Source organism: Chiloscyllium punctatum, chromosome 2 (genome assembly GCF_047496795.1).
Source record: "Chiloscyllium punctatum isolate Juve2018m chromosome 2, sChiPun1.3, whole genome shotgun sequence".
Classification (NCBI taxonomy): domain Eukaryota; kingdom Metazoa; phylum Chordata; class Chondrichthyes; order Orectolobiformes; family Hemiscylliidae; genus Chiloscyllium; species Chiloscyllium punctatum.
In genome coordinates, this window is record NC_092740.1 from 59,081,257 (window position 1) to 59,096,770 (window position 15,514).

At 39.7% G+C, this 15,514-nt stretch overlaps 1 long non-coding RNA gene across 7 annotated transcripts in view; it reads right to left on the bottom strand.

The window, feature by feature from the left end:
* The window catches only part of LOC140484530 (uncharacterized), a 167,720-nt gene that overhangs the window by 137,889 nt on the left and 14,317 nt on the right, over nt 1-15,514 (bottom strand). For 2 of the 7 annotated variants that reach the window (XR_011962250.1, XR_011962248.1), the window contains one exon: nt 9,515-9,598. The exons of the other annotated variants lie outside the window; for them this stretch is intronic. This is a non-coding gene — a long non-coding RNA (uncharacterized lncRNA). The remainder of the gene's footprint in view (nt 1-9,514; nt 9,599-15,514) is intronic. 7 annotated transcript variants of the gene reach the window in all.

The following is a 15,514-nucleotide window of genomic DNA, read 5'->3' on the forward strand; positions in this document are numbered from 1 at the left end:
TGAAGTTCTAGAAATCTGATTATAGATAAGGCAAAATGCCAACAGATTCATGGATGGGCTGTTGCAAAATGGAGTGGATTTTGGTTACCATGGGATCTTATGCTAATCCCTTATGTTCTAATGAATCCTCAGTAGAGCTCTCACCAGCTAAAAGGCTCAGGAACTCTACTGCTAAAGGCAATTGATACCAGATGGCATTGATTACCTTGTTTATCTCAGCAAATCACTCCTTTCAAAGTTAAAAATATTTTTTGCTGTTTTCTTAGTCCTGCAAGGGCCTCAGGGATCTTCTGGTGAAGAGGTTGATAACAGTTTTGCCCTACTCATATAGATTGGAGTAAGCATCACTGAAGGAGTCTTATTGGCAGTCCACCTTGACCGTGTAAATAAACCCATCCCTGAAATTTCAGCTCTCTTACATTTTACTGGACAGGAAGGTCAAGGTTCTGCTCCACACACTTTTCAGCAGTAAGCGAGTCCAAGGAAGAATCCTAAATCTATGAGAGCATTTTGATTGTTACCATTGCATTAATATTAAATCATTTTTGTATAGAGTTATAAGAGGTCATGCTGTAAAGCTGACAGCCTAGTGCGTTGAAGTGAAATGCAACAAAATCAAACAACTTTATCAACTTTTTACAATGTTTCAAAGATTAAGAGAAATGAGGGATTAGTACCATTCCTGCATCTAAACAATGATACGCAGTGAAAGCAAGGCAACTCACCATGTATGCTTTGACATCACTTTCCAAAGTCATGATCTCGACAATCTTGAAAGCCAAATGCAACAAATGCAAGAGAAATACACCACGTGTAAGTTCCCTTCCAAACCACACACCAGACTGACTTGGAACTATTTCAATATTCCTCACTATTGCTGAATGAAAATCCTGATCACCCTTTTTAACAGCACTGAGGGTGTTACTGGGGGTAATACACCAAGGTTTACAATGGTTCAAAGAGGCAACTTACCACTATCCTCTCCAGAGCAATTAGGGAATGGCATTTTGTTTGTTGAATCATTGACACCCATTTCCCATGAATAAATGAACAAGAAATATTGTTATCATTGATAGTATGTTACAAATCATTCAAGGAGTCTGGCATGTACATTTACAGCATACCATAATCTGGATCTATAGATAGTAATGGCAGAGATTCCAATCTCCTCTTCATGACAAGGCTGACCAGTAAATGCACCTGCTCTTACCAGATATTGGCAAGTTCTGAAAGGTTTTACAGACTGATAATCATCCGATTTTGCCACATTATGAATGCACCTTCCTAAACTATCAAGTCCTGGGGTGAGACTCAAGCCTGAACCTTTTGACTCTAAGCCAGGGGTGCTGTTCATTGTGTAACATGATTTTCATTTTAAAATTGCTAAGGAAAAGCTAAATAATCACAGGAAGGAGCAGGAACTGGAAAATTACCTTCATTAGATTTGATGAAGAGGCTTGTGTAGACCATAAACACAGGTCAGGATCCATTGTGCCAAATGGCACATTTCTGGCTGAACATTCTATGTAATTTCTTATAAGTATGAATACTTCTTATCTGTGTCTGGAGGGAGGTGCAGAACAGCTGTACCATACTAAATAGAATACCTTCAAGCTATGTTAGATGTGTGGTTAATTTTAATTTTGACATTAATTACAAATCTAAATCTATAGCTGTTAAGGATAGTGACATGTTGGCATAATTATCACCAGGAAATCTAAAACATTCAGAAGTCCTACAAAGGAGTGTGACTATTACCACTGCGCACGTGCACATGGTATTTTACTGTCAAAGCACACATTGTTTGCAAGCAGCATAACCTCACCAAACATGATGAAAAAAAGTAAAGGTCACAAGGAGAATTATATAGATCCTGTTAAATACAATTGAGTGAAATATAAAAGGGCTGTTTCAGTTGGGATGATTTTACAAAACCAAATTTTGACAATAAGCAACCACTGAACACTGCATGCTGTTCCATCAAAGTGAAAAATTACAATTACATTTAGGTGACATATAGGCTGGAAACTCATGACCTGGGCCCTGAATTAGGGCATCCACAGTGCTGAAGGATGAAGTTCCAAGTATTTGACCCAGTTGCAAAAAAGAAACAGTGATACATTTCCAAGTCAGGATTGTGAGTGTATTGTGGTTTTCCTTTGTATCTGTTGCCCTTGTTCTTCTTAATGGTAGTGGTCATGGGTTTGGAAGCTGCTGACTAAGGGGCCTTGATGAGTTGTTCAAATGCATCCTGCAGTGGATACACTTAGTTGTCATCATACATTAGTAGCGAAAAGTATGAATGTTGAAGGTTGGTATGTCCTTCAAGAGGGTTGTTTTACTCTCAATGATGTTGAGCGTCTTCGAGTAATAGAATCATAAAGATATACAGAATAGAAACAGACCATTCGGTCCAACTCGTCCATGATGACCAGATAGCCTAAATTAATCTAGATTCAGGATTAGTGGTGCTGGAAGAGCACAGCAGTTCTGGCAGCATCCAAGTAGCTTCAAAATCTAGACCCATTTGCCAGCACTTGGCCCATTATCCCTCTCAACCCTTCCAATCCAGATGCCTTTTGAATGTTGTAATTGACACCAGCCTCCACCATTTCCTCTGGCAGTTCATTCCATGCATGCACCACCCTTAGCTTGAAAACGTTCCCCCTTGGGTCCCTTTTATATCTTGTCCCTCTCACCTTAAACCTATGCCTTCCACTTCAGAACTCACCCATGCCAGGAAAAAGACCTTGTCTATTTACCTTATCCATGCCTCTCATGATTTTATAAACGTCTATAATGTCACCCCTCAGACTCTGACACTCCAGAGAAAACAGCCCCAGCCTATTTAACCCTTCCCTGTAGTTCAACTCCTCCAACCCTGGCAAAACCCTTGTAAATCTTTTCTGAACCTTTTCAGGTTTCACAGGTTGTTGGAGCTGTGCTCATCATGCAAGTGGAGACTATTCTATCGCACTCCTGAATTATGCTTTGTAGATGGTGGACAGCCATTGGGGAGTGAGGAGCTGAGAAAGTTATTGCGGACTTCTTGGCCTTTGATTGCTCTTGTAGCTACAGAACTTATATGACTGGGTCCAGTTCAGTGTTTGGACAATGACAACACCAAAGATATTGGTAGTGAAGGACTCAGCAATTGTAATGTTATTGAGCATCAAGGGAAAGTGTTTAGATTGTCTCTTGTTGGAGCTAGTTATTTTCTGGCACATATGTGGTACTTGTAATTTGTTCTTTAAGCAGATTAAACCTGGATATTGTCCAGGTTTTATTTGTATTTGAGCTTGTACTGCTTCAGTTTCTGAGAAGTCACAAATGTCCAAATTGACACTGAACTGGACCAACTAAAAACTACTGAGGCAATCATCATGGATGCAATTATCAGGAAGTATCCCCATTTTTGACTTCATGATTGATGAAAGGTCATTGGTGAAGAAACTGATGATGCTTGCGCCTCGGACAACATCCTGAGGAAGCCCTACAGTCAGAGCCATCTTTCTTTCTGCCAGGTACAATTCTAACCAATGAAGATTTTTTTCCCCTGATAGCTATTAATTCCAATATTGCTATGGCTCCTTCATGCCACACGTTGTCAAAAGCTCCCTTGATGTCAAGGGCACTCACTGTCACCTCACCAATGGAATTCAGCTCTTCTATCCATGTACATCAAGGTGATAATGAGGTCAGGAGCCAAGTGACCTCTGCAAAACCCAAAATGTTAGTGAGTAGGTTATTAAGTTCATTGTGCTACTCAATAGCACTATCAACAACAGCCTCCATCATTTTGCTAACGATCAAGATGAGACTGATGGGGCAGGAATTGATCCATCATATTTGTCTTGTTTTTATGGACAGGACTTTCTACATTGCTAGATAGGTGCCAGGAATGTAACTGTATTGAACCAGACGGGTGAAGTTCATGGTTAGTTCTGGAGTGCAATTCTTCAGAACTATTGCTGGAATGTTATCAGAACCCATTTTCAGTAGACAATTTCTCAAACTGTTTCTGATTATTATAAAGAGTGAATTGAATTGGCTGAAAATTGGCATCTGTGAGCTTGGTGAGATGAATCATTCATTCAGCACTTCTGTCTGAAGGTAAACATAAACACTTCAGGTTTATCTTTTGTCTGGATGTGCTAGATTCCTCCATCATTGAGGATGAGGATATTTATGGACCCTCCTTATCCAGTAAAGTGTTTAATTGTCCAATATCAATCCCAATTAGATGTGGCAAGTCTACAGAGCTCAGACCTGATTCATTGGTTGTGAGATCATTTAGTACTCTGTATCACATGCTGCTTGTACTGCTTAGCATGCAAATCAACCAGGGCTGGAACTTCACCAGGTTGTCACTTCGCTTTTATGTAAACCTGATGCTGCCATTCACATGCCCTACTGCACTCTTCATTACACTAGCATTGGTTCAACAGTTTCATGACCATGGATCAGAAATCCAAAGTATTATGGACATTTCTAACTTTAAAAAAAACACATTTTGGAATTCCAGGAAGGTTGGTGCAACCAAAAATTGCTACCGATGTAAATTAAGTGACAGTCTGTAAAAAGAGAGACACAGGGAAAGTCACACCAGAAAGATCAAATGGGAACTTCAAACAAAAACATTTCAAAGAGAAAAGTAGCAAGACAAAACAGAATGAACTGTGATCTTTTATGACTGAAAAAGTAATGAGCGGCTAATGATTCCTGGCTCAACAGCAAGAAATCCCTTGCAGATTATATTCCTAACTGCAGGTACATTTTGGGTGTTCCACTTTGAAAAATACACAAGGCCAGAGGCTTAAAGGCCAGTTTCATCCTCACTGGGATGTGCTTGTTGGCCTGAACATTCTCACCACCAACACCAGTAAGTTAAGGTGCCTGTGTACATTAGTCTCGGTTTAAGTGTTAGCATGCTGGAGTCACCTTTTCTTTTGTATCTATGTGTATGTGTGCTATGTTACTAATCCTTCTCACATTTATTTATTAATTATCCTCACAAATAAACAGAGGGACCTTGGGGTGCATGTCCAACGGTCCCTGAAGTCAGCAGGACAGTTTAGTAGGATAGTCAAGAAGCCATTTGAGACACTTGCCCATATAAGTCATGGGAGAAAGTGAGGACTGCAGATGCTGGAGATCAGAGTTGAAAAGTGTGGTGCTGGAAAAGCACAGCAAGGAGCCACTCGGATGCTGCCTGACCGGCTGTGCCTTTCCAGCACGACACTTTTCGACTTCATCAGTCATGGCATAGATTATAAAAACAAGGAGGTTAATTTGGTGCTGTACATAGCTGGAGTACTGTGTGCAGTTCTGGTTGCTGCACTATAGGATGGTCTGCTGCATTGGAGATGGTGCAAAGGACAATAATCAGATGTTGCCTGGGTTGAAGCATTTTAGCTATGAAGAGAAGCTGAATAGACTCAGGTTTTTTTTTCTTTAGAGCAGTGAAGGCTGAGGGGGAACCTGATTGAGGAGTATGAGTACATACTCATTGATTATGAAGCAGTTGTTCCCCTTTCTTGAAGGACTGATAATGATGAGGCATAATTTTAAGGTGAAGGGCAGCAAGCTTAGAGGGATTTTGAGCAAAAGGATTCATCACGCAGAGGGTAGAATCTACTGCCTGTGTGGGTAGTGGAGGTAATGAAATGTCATCGCATTCAAGGCTATGAGCCAAGTAGTGGAAAGTGGTATCAATGTAGATAAGGCAACTTAGACTCACTAGGCCAAAGGGCCTTTTCTGTGTTGTATGACTCTATGATTCCATTACTATGACTTTGTTGACATAAGAAAGCCTGATCAAATTGGCTCATTTTAAAACATAAGTTCATTTGTATCAAGAAGAAAAGTATCTACAAGGGAACAGATCAGTTTTTAAGTATAACTACTTGAGATCAATGTAGGGAACAGGTGAATAAAGGAGAACCAAATGACGGGCTCAGTGATTCGGGACATATCATCTAGAACCGTAACAAATGGGAACCTCACCCAGGGTCTGCATATACTGAAGGTAATGGTTGGGTGGGTATGCTGGGCCATAGATGACTGATGGTTGTTGAATACAATTCTGCTCCTGTTGATGGCCCACAGTGCCTCGCGGACACCCAGTTTGAGTTCCTAGATCTATTCAAAGTCTGTCCTCTTTAGCACAATGATAGTTCCACAAATGGAAGATGTGCTCAATGTGATGACTGGACTTCATCTCCACAAGGACTGTGCACTGTTACTCAGACCAGCATTGTCATGGACGGATATGTATGTAACATATTGATTCTTTGAGACAAAATCAAATCGGTTTTTCCTTCTTGCTGGTTCCTCCATCACAGGCCTTAAGGACTCAGCAAGATCAATCTGTTACGGTACTAAGGATGCATTCTTGGAGATAGACATTATAGCCCACACCCATCCTCACCTTGCCATTCCTAGTGTTTCCTTCAAGTGGTGTTCAGCATGGAGGAGCACTGATTCATCAAATGAGTGGTTGGGAGGTTGTGTGTGTGTGTGTGGTAATCAACAGCAGGTTTCCTTATCTATGATTGAACTGATGCAAAGGATTCCAGGGAATCTGAAGTCAATGTTGAGGGCTTTTAGGGCAGCTCCCTCCCATATACCAACGTGGGGTGGTGGGACTGGATGAGGCATGCTGATGGTGGTGTCTGGGACATTGTCTGTCAGGTATGATTCCATGCGTATGACTATGTGTGGCTTAACTAATCAGTGTGTTAGGTCTCCCAATATTTGCACAAACCTCCAGATGTTAGTCAGGAAGACTTTGCAGAATCAACAGGCTCTGTGAACTGTTGTCATTTCAGGCTTAGGTTAATGCCAATGAACAATGTGGTATCATGCCTACTGTCTTTCCTGTAGCAACTTGATGCAACTGAGTAAGTGGCTTGTGAGGCAGTCAAGAACATTGCTTTGGATCTGAAGTCACATGTAAGTCAGATCAGGTAAGGATGGCAGAATTCCTTCCTGTAAGGATTCTACGTAGCTTTATTTTGACAATCGATCATGCTTTTATGGTCAACATTACCAAGAAAAACTTTATTTAAAACTTCCTTATATGATAGCTTTTTCACTGATATTTTCTAATCAACCCATTCAGAGATGGTTTTACACACCACTTGATTAGGTGGGACTTGAGCCCAGGTCTCCACAGCCCAGGTCTCCACAGCCCAGAGGTACGGACACTACTACTGAGCCACAAGGGCCCTCAATAGCTTTTACTACCCCAGATTTATAAATTGAAATCAGCTCCAGATGCCAACCCATGGCCTTGAAGTCTAAACTGATCATTCAGTGATCTTATCCACATGCTACTGCCTCTCCAGGTCAGGCAGCGTCTGTGGAGAGAAAAACAGAGTTAACATTTCAGTTCAATGATCTTCATCTCAACTGGAAGAAGACAGAAAGGTAATAGGTTTTAACCAAGTACAATGGTGGTGAAAAGGGAGACAGAAGGAAAGAACAGAAGAGAGAGTTCTGAGAAGCAGATGAAAGCAGGTTTGATTCAACAGTGAAAGGTTGGATGGTGCAAGGAGGTGGTGATGAGAAAATGTGGATCTAGAGATGGTGTAAATGGGAAACAGCAGAATCATCGCTAACACAGGTTATAAATTAGATTTACATATTAAGGAGTATCAAATAAAGCAACCAACATTCGGACACCACATGTTTCTAAACATGAGGTTTAACTGTCACTTATAAGCCAATTGTAGCAGTTTAGAGTGTGCACTGTTGACAAAATAGCAGCTTAACATCAGAATTGGATCTTCTGATTATGTATTCAACTTAGATAATGTAGTAAGGATCCCCCTTGGGGATGCTGCCTCACACACTTGGACTCAACATCATAGGAAGTAGAACTTAAATGTGGTATGAAACTGAGTCAAGAAGAGATAATCTAACAGGAGATTCCCAACTATCTGTTGAAACTGTTACTCACCAGGACATTAAATTCTACTACTGTGTGACTTGCACATGGATAGCATTATCCCTTGATAGGCAGAGTGAGATTTGCAATGCCACATTTTAATTTCAAAAGTTACTGCTGCCCAACCATCTGAGAAACATAACTGCAAACTTACTATTTCCAACTATTCTTACGTTAATAAATTATTCATATAAAGCTTCTGTTAAAATTGCATGATTAACTCTTAAGCAGATCAGATCATGTATGCATGCATATATATGTGTGTCAAGATAGCTGGTGACTCATGATAGAGGCATGATAGTTATTATATTTGCATATCTTATTTTAATGAATAATGTCAAACTGATTATTTTCAACAGCTTGACGGTGAGGACGCAAAATGTAATTGAAATGGGGCAAAAAAGGTAATTTCTAGTTCAGTTTCCAATGAAGGATTCATATTATTTAAAATCTTCATCTGTAATATTACATTGTAATATTATGTGATTATAGTACGTTTGTATCATGTGATGCTATCTGCCAATCAAAGTTCAAGATTAGTTCAACCTAACCACATAACAGCAGAACTGTTGGGGGACCAATCAAGCCACTTTCTAATTACTTTACATTCCAGCTTTCCATCTACACTATGCATTTTACCCTCTCTGTCTAATTTTTTTTTGTCCCAGGTACATCACCCTGCATGCTGAAGCTTTGAAACACCATTCTCCCATGTTTAAAGTCCACTGCACTCCCTCCCACCAAGTGTCAACCATGTGATCTAATCCTCAGGTCTAGTCAGAAGCTCTAATTCCCTAGATTTGAGACAAAAACTGCCCCCATTTGAACCTGATAGTATCTCTAACAGTATTAATTCATGCTCTGCTGCCCATTGCACATCACCCCTCCCCCAAATCGCAAATTCCTTCCTGTTTGGACCATCATCAAGACCACAGTAAATCCCCTAATATAAATAAAACATGTTTTGTGTCTGTTTAGATTTGGTGCAGAAATGTTACTGCACCAATCAGAAAGTTAGACAAATAATGCAGTCTTTGAAGAGTTAATGTGCAAGAAAGAACCGTTCCAGTCTATGATAAACTAACAGGAACAGTGATAACTTTACTTTAGTATATACCAACTGGTTGACACTCTCCATACGTTTTTCTCCCAGACTAAGAATGAGGCCCGATTCAAACCATCTGCCTTGAGGCAAGGAGTGAGTGATAGCGCCCACAACGCATTGGTCCTGTCTCAGTTAATGACTACTCCAGAAACAAAGCAAGCCACTGTTGAGGCAAACAGCTCAGACCACGATGCCTCATCATCTAATCCACTTACAAGGAGAACAGGCCTCTGACAGCAACCAGCACACACAACATACAGCCAGATGAATGGCTGAAATCTAACAGAAGAGATTCTGCAATCAGGTAATGGAGAAAACAATCAAAGTAAGGATACCTTGGGAGCCTTGCTCTTTCTTTGAACAATATTGATAAAATTGCATGTGTATGTGCTGTGGATCAGTGACAGTTTACAAGCAGAATTAGAACCTGAGACAAGTATATGTTTTGGGACACTTACATAAAGGTCAGCTCCTCCTACATCTTCTTTTACAGTTCTAGGTGAACTGTTTCACCTTTGCTCTCAGAGTCTGTGTTTGCATTCCTGCACAGATACACCAGAAAATTAACCTAAACTTTTGTTTTATATGTTATTACTGTGTTATGAGTATGTCAAATAACAGTGTGATGATCGAATTGCATGAAGTCTGCAAATATTAAAAGAAATTCTTAAGTAGCATCTTGCCAAATACAACATGGATATTGGTTCAGAAGTTTTCATGTTATCCATTTGCGACGATCAAATTGTGAAAATGGAGCATGAAATCAAAATGGTGATCAATAAGTGCTGGATTCTATAGTATATGGATTTGGGGATGAGGGAGATTTATTAAAGCTTAGAGTTTACTTTCATTAAAATACTATTGCAAAGAAATAAGACATTTCTATGACAGGAACTTTACTCTCAGTCCAATCTATTTACCAGCACTTAAATATTCAATTTGGCCCATTGGTGGGTGCAGAGCTGACAATCTGCCAATATTCTATGACTGGTCAAGGTAATGTAGACAGCTTGCAAACCTCTTGCTGCCTGTTCATTACAATGGGGGTCGAATGCACCTCAGGATTGAACATCCTGCTGACTGATTGGGAGCCCAGGTGCATGTCCACCTTTTGCAGTTTGCAGCTGGAATGCACTTCCTAATTGCTGCCTGCCCCTCTTCAAGAGTAGGTACACTCAGACTGCAGTATAACATAAGAACATAACATATAGGCGGTCATTTGGCCCTTTGAGTTTGCTCCACTATTTGATCTGAAAAGTTGTACGAATTCTTTTTTTCCTGGCTTCTGTGTCTTATTACAACATATTTTGTCAGATTGTAAGTTTGCTCACTGATAGATTTATTCGCAGACGTTTTGACACCATGCTAGGTAACATCATCAGTGAATCAGTGGTGAAGCAATGGTGTTCTGTCCCACTTGCTATTTATCTGTCTTGGTCTGTTGTTAATGGGTGGTATCATTTTCGGTACTTTTTCTGATAAGTTGGTAAATGGAATCCAAATCTATATGTTTGTCAATGGATTTCCAATTTGAATACCAGGCCTTTAGGAATTCCCATGCATGTCTTTTTTAGTCTGTCCCAGGATGGATGTATTGTCCCAGTTGAACTGGTGTCCCTCTTCGTCTGTGTGAATGGATACCATGAATAGTTGGTCATGGCTTTTGCCTCAGTCATCTGACTAAGTGCCATCCTCCAATAACTGTACTTCCTATGCCAATGCCTCAGGAAACAGGTATTATCATGATGTATTAAATACAAACCACCTCTCAACACCTGACAAGCCAAGAGAACAGTAGAACAGAATGGTCACAGAATGCTATGAAAAATGATAAATGATGCCCATGACCAACTCCACAATACAAATGAGAAATTTCACACCAAAAAACTCTGTTCACTAATGTGACTGATCATGAATGGACAAGTACGCTAGAATGAGCCATCAACACTAAACAACAGCGAACCAAGAGAAAGAAGAGACTAGCCTGACAAGAAAATCCGGCCAAGCTCACACATAGAAATAATATAGACAATTCCAAGACTTGGATAAAGAATCTGTTGGACCAACCACTCACAGATACGGAAAAAGCTGTCCTAGTATGAAATATGAACTTTAACCCCAGGGACGTGGACAACAAGGACTTCCTAGCAGCACTGGAATCCACCCTGAAAGACAACAGACTTACGGACGAAACCCAGCAGGCCACCAGACAGACAGTAGCACCAAGACTAAGCAGAAGGAAAGAAGGGAACACCCTCAACACACTGGAAAGGAAAGCATGGAAGGACTCAGAAAAAACAGAGACATTGTAATCCTACCAGCAGACAAACGGCGCATGACAGTTATCCAGAACAGAACACAATACATTGAAAAAGCAAACACACAACTCACAGCTACCGATACCTACCAACAGGTAACAATAGATCTGACTCCACAGCTAGAAAACCGCATTTCAGCATCCCTAAGGAAACCACACAAGATGGGTGAAATTAACAAGACAGATCTCCAAAGAGTGAAACCTGAAGGATCCAACACATGCTGTTTCTAGAGATTACCAATGGTACATAAACAAGCACCATCTCCCCCCCACCCCCACCCACCCCCACCCCCCCCCCACCCCCCACAGACCCATAGTCTCACGACCCGACACACTAACATACAGACTAGCAAAGGAACTGCAATGCAAACTGAAACACCTAGTAGAAGAGTCAAGCCACTCCATCCATTCCATCCAGGAATTCCTTAATATTATCAAACACACCAAGGTAGAGGATGATGAGGTCATAGTTTCCTTCGACATGATGGCCATATTCACGTCAATAAACATCATCTTAACCAAAGAAACACTGGCCTTACTGCTAGATGAACCACGGCACAAACACCTGACAGTGCCAACTCCATCATAAAGGACAGCATCCTCAAACTAGTTGACCTGTGCCTCACAACCCACTTCACCTTCAACGACAAGGTCAACAAACAAATCAACAGAACACCTATAGCTTTAGGTCCACTATGTGGATGACATCTTTGTCATCACAAAATGCAGCAAATTAAAAGAAACACACAAACACAAAAGCAACATCCTTAGCAGTATAAAGTTCACCAAAGAAGAAGAGAATAACAACAGAGTACCCTTACTAGAATGCAAAAGCAATGGAGAGCTTCAGAACAGCATTTACAGGAAAGCCACACAAATTGACCAGATACTCTACTACAATTGTCCTACCGCCCAAAAACAGAGCTGCATCACAACATTATTTAAATGAGCCACAACATACTACAGCACACAGGAGCTATGAGAAGCTGAGGAAAAACACCTATACAGCATATTCAAGTATAATGGGTACCCAAAAAGCAAAGTCCACTGATTCCTACACAACAGACCTAAACAAGAAGACACAATATGCCCAGAAACTCTAGCCATCTCGATATCAAGAAGATGACGATCAGACTACTCTGGTCCCTAAGCATCGTGATAGCCCACAAACGTATCAACACACTGAAACAGCTCATGATTAATTTAAAGGACCCCATCTACAACAATCAGCAGAATCAACATCATTTACAAAATACCCTGCAAGAACTGCAACAAACATTATATTGGACAAACGGACAAGAAACTAGCCACTGGGATACATGAGCTCCAACTAGTCACCAAAAGATATGACCAACTATCACTAGTTTCCATACACACAGATAAAGAGGAACACCAGTTTGACTGGGACAATACATCCATCCTGGGACAGACTAAATAAGGAGAAGTATTGGAATTCCTAGAGGTCTGGCATTCAAACCAGAACTCCACTAATACACATATCGATTTGGACCCCATTTACCAACCTCTCAGAAATAAAAACCAGAAGTGATATCACCCATCACAACCTAACAAATCAGATAAATAGCAAGTGGGACAGAACACCAGCGCTTCACCAGTGGCTCACTGATAATGTTACCGAGCATGGTGACAAAATGACTGAGAATAATTCTACCAGCTCAGTGAGCAAACTTACAACCTGAACTACAAATCTTTTCCAAAACTGCAAATATACTTTGTAAAGAACATTCCCAAAAGGCTTTGATTGGAGTAGATTATATCAAGTTACATTTGGCATTAGCAAGCTGCAATGATTTGCCTAGTAGTTGCATTATGTACCACAGAAAAAGAAATCAGGTGGATATATTTATTCTACATGATTTCATATTTAAACTGGACATCATTATTCATGCCAATAAAATTATGAAGCCAAGAAGGATGCAAACTGTTCAAACTCACAAAGAAACTGTAACCGCAAACATGTCTCAAAGCTATAATTTAAGACAGAAATTAACAAATTTCACCAGAATTGATTCCACTCGCACAGCATCAACATAACTGCACAATATCAAGGTCTAAGCATGAGTGTTATACTCACCACAATTTCACTGTCAAGCAAAAAATACAACTGAATGGAAATAATAATGGAACAGCATGAGAAAATGAAAGTTAAAGTGCAGCAATTTGGTTGAAGGATGATAGCTACTCCACATATGATTTTACTGAAAGTAAGTAACTGAATAACTGGAGGGTCACTGCATATGATCGCATGTCTACGTGAAGCAGTTCATGAAAAATACCCCACAGAGTAAGACCAAACCTTAGAACATAAAGCCATGGGTGTGTGATCATACAGTGAAAACAGTGATAATTCCCTGGGTCAGATTTAAAAGACCGTTAACATCTAACAAGGATGCAGAGAATCCATTTTTCAAACTGTAGCAGGCTTCACTTTTGACCAATGAAAAGTGCATATCTGAACATGACTATCATATATTGAAACATTTTTCAAATAATTAAGCAGGTGATTAACCAAATTTTATTCATAAAAATTTGGGGATCTGTTTTCAAACAATAAATTGCCAGTGTTGTTCTAGATAAAGAAAATTGACTTCAGACTGCAAACATATTTTCTTCCTTGTAGATAGAGATCATAGGATGCCAGAATTTATTGTGAACTGAAATTTGTCATGAAAAGGTTAACAACTTTCATCATTATTCACATGTTATTTGGATAGCAACTTCCAGTGGTCACACATAAACCATTAAATACAGTAACCAGGAAGTTGCTGTCTAGGATGCCCTGCTCATCCAGAAGCTGCACTCTTACAGATTTTCACTGAGAGCTTCACTACTTAAATACATTAAATGGTTTGAAGATGCTGTGAAACTTAATGTATATGAGCTGAATTCACCAGAAAATACTTTAAATATTAACTAATTCTAAATAATCTCTCAGAAAATTAAGTCTGTTGACATGGTGCCTTATCCCTGAAAATAGTTCAGATTTGTTAAATTTCAAAAAGTTGCTTTCCTCTTTCTTTCTGTGCATTTTACCGTTTCTTTTTCACTTATTCCAATCTTTCTTTACATTTTAAAAAAATAATTTGCATCACCTTTAGATAGGGAGATTAAGAAGAAATTTAGCATGCTTGCCTTCATTGCTCAGAACTTTGAGTATAAAGGTTGAGATGTAATGTTGAAGTTGTGCTGGATATTGGTGAGGCCTCTCCTGGATTATTCCAGTTCTGGGCGACCTGTTTTTGGAAGGATATGATTAAGCTGGAGAGAGTTCAGAAGAGATTTATCAGGATGTTACCAGGAATGGAGGGTTTGATTTCTAAAAATAGGCTGAATGGGCTGGGACTTTTTCACTGGAGCATGGGAAGTTGAGAGATGACTTTAGAGATGCTTATAAAAACCTTAGAGCTACAGATCAGCTGAATAACAGTTTTATTGTTCCTAGAGTGGGAGATTCCAAAACTAGGGGGCATATTTTTAAGGTGAGAGGAGAATGATTTTAAAAAAAGACACAATGGGCATTTTTTTTACACAAAGAGTATTTCATGTATGGAATGAACTTCCAGAAGAAGTGTAACAATGTGGGTACAGTTACAAATTTAAAAGACATTTAGATAAGCACATGAATAATAAATGTTTAGAGAAATATTAGCCAAGGCCAGGCAGGTGGGACTAGTTTAGGTTGGGATTATGGTCAGCGTGGACTGTTTGGACTGAATGGTCTGTTTCCGTGCTGTATAACTCTGTAACTCTAATTCACTGTCTGTCTTGAATTCACATTGAATTTAATATTTTAATTGACAATTCCTGGTTCAGACTTTATGGTACTCATTAATGATCCTTCAATCTAATTATAGTCATATACAGATATGGAGATATACAGCATGGAAACAAACCTTTCAGTGCAACTCATCCATGCCGACCAGATATTCTAAAGTAAACTCGTTCAATTTGCCAACACTTGCCCATATTTCTCTAAACCCTTCTTATTCTGATACCCATCCAAATGCTTTTTAATTGTTGTAATTGTATCAGCCTCCACCACTTCCTGTGGCAGCACATTCCATACTAGCACCCTCCTCAGCATGAACAAGTTGCCCCTTAGATCCCTTTTAAATCTTTC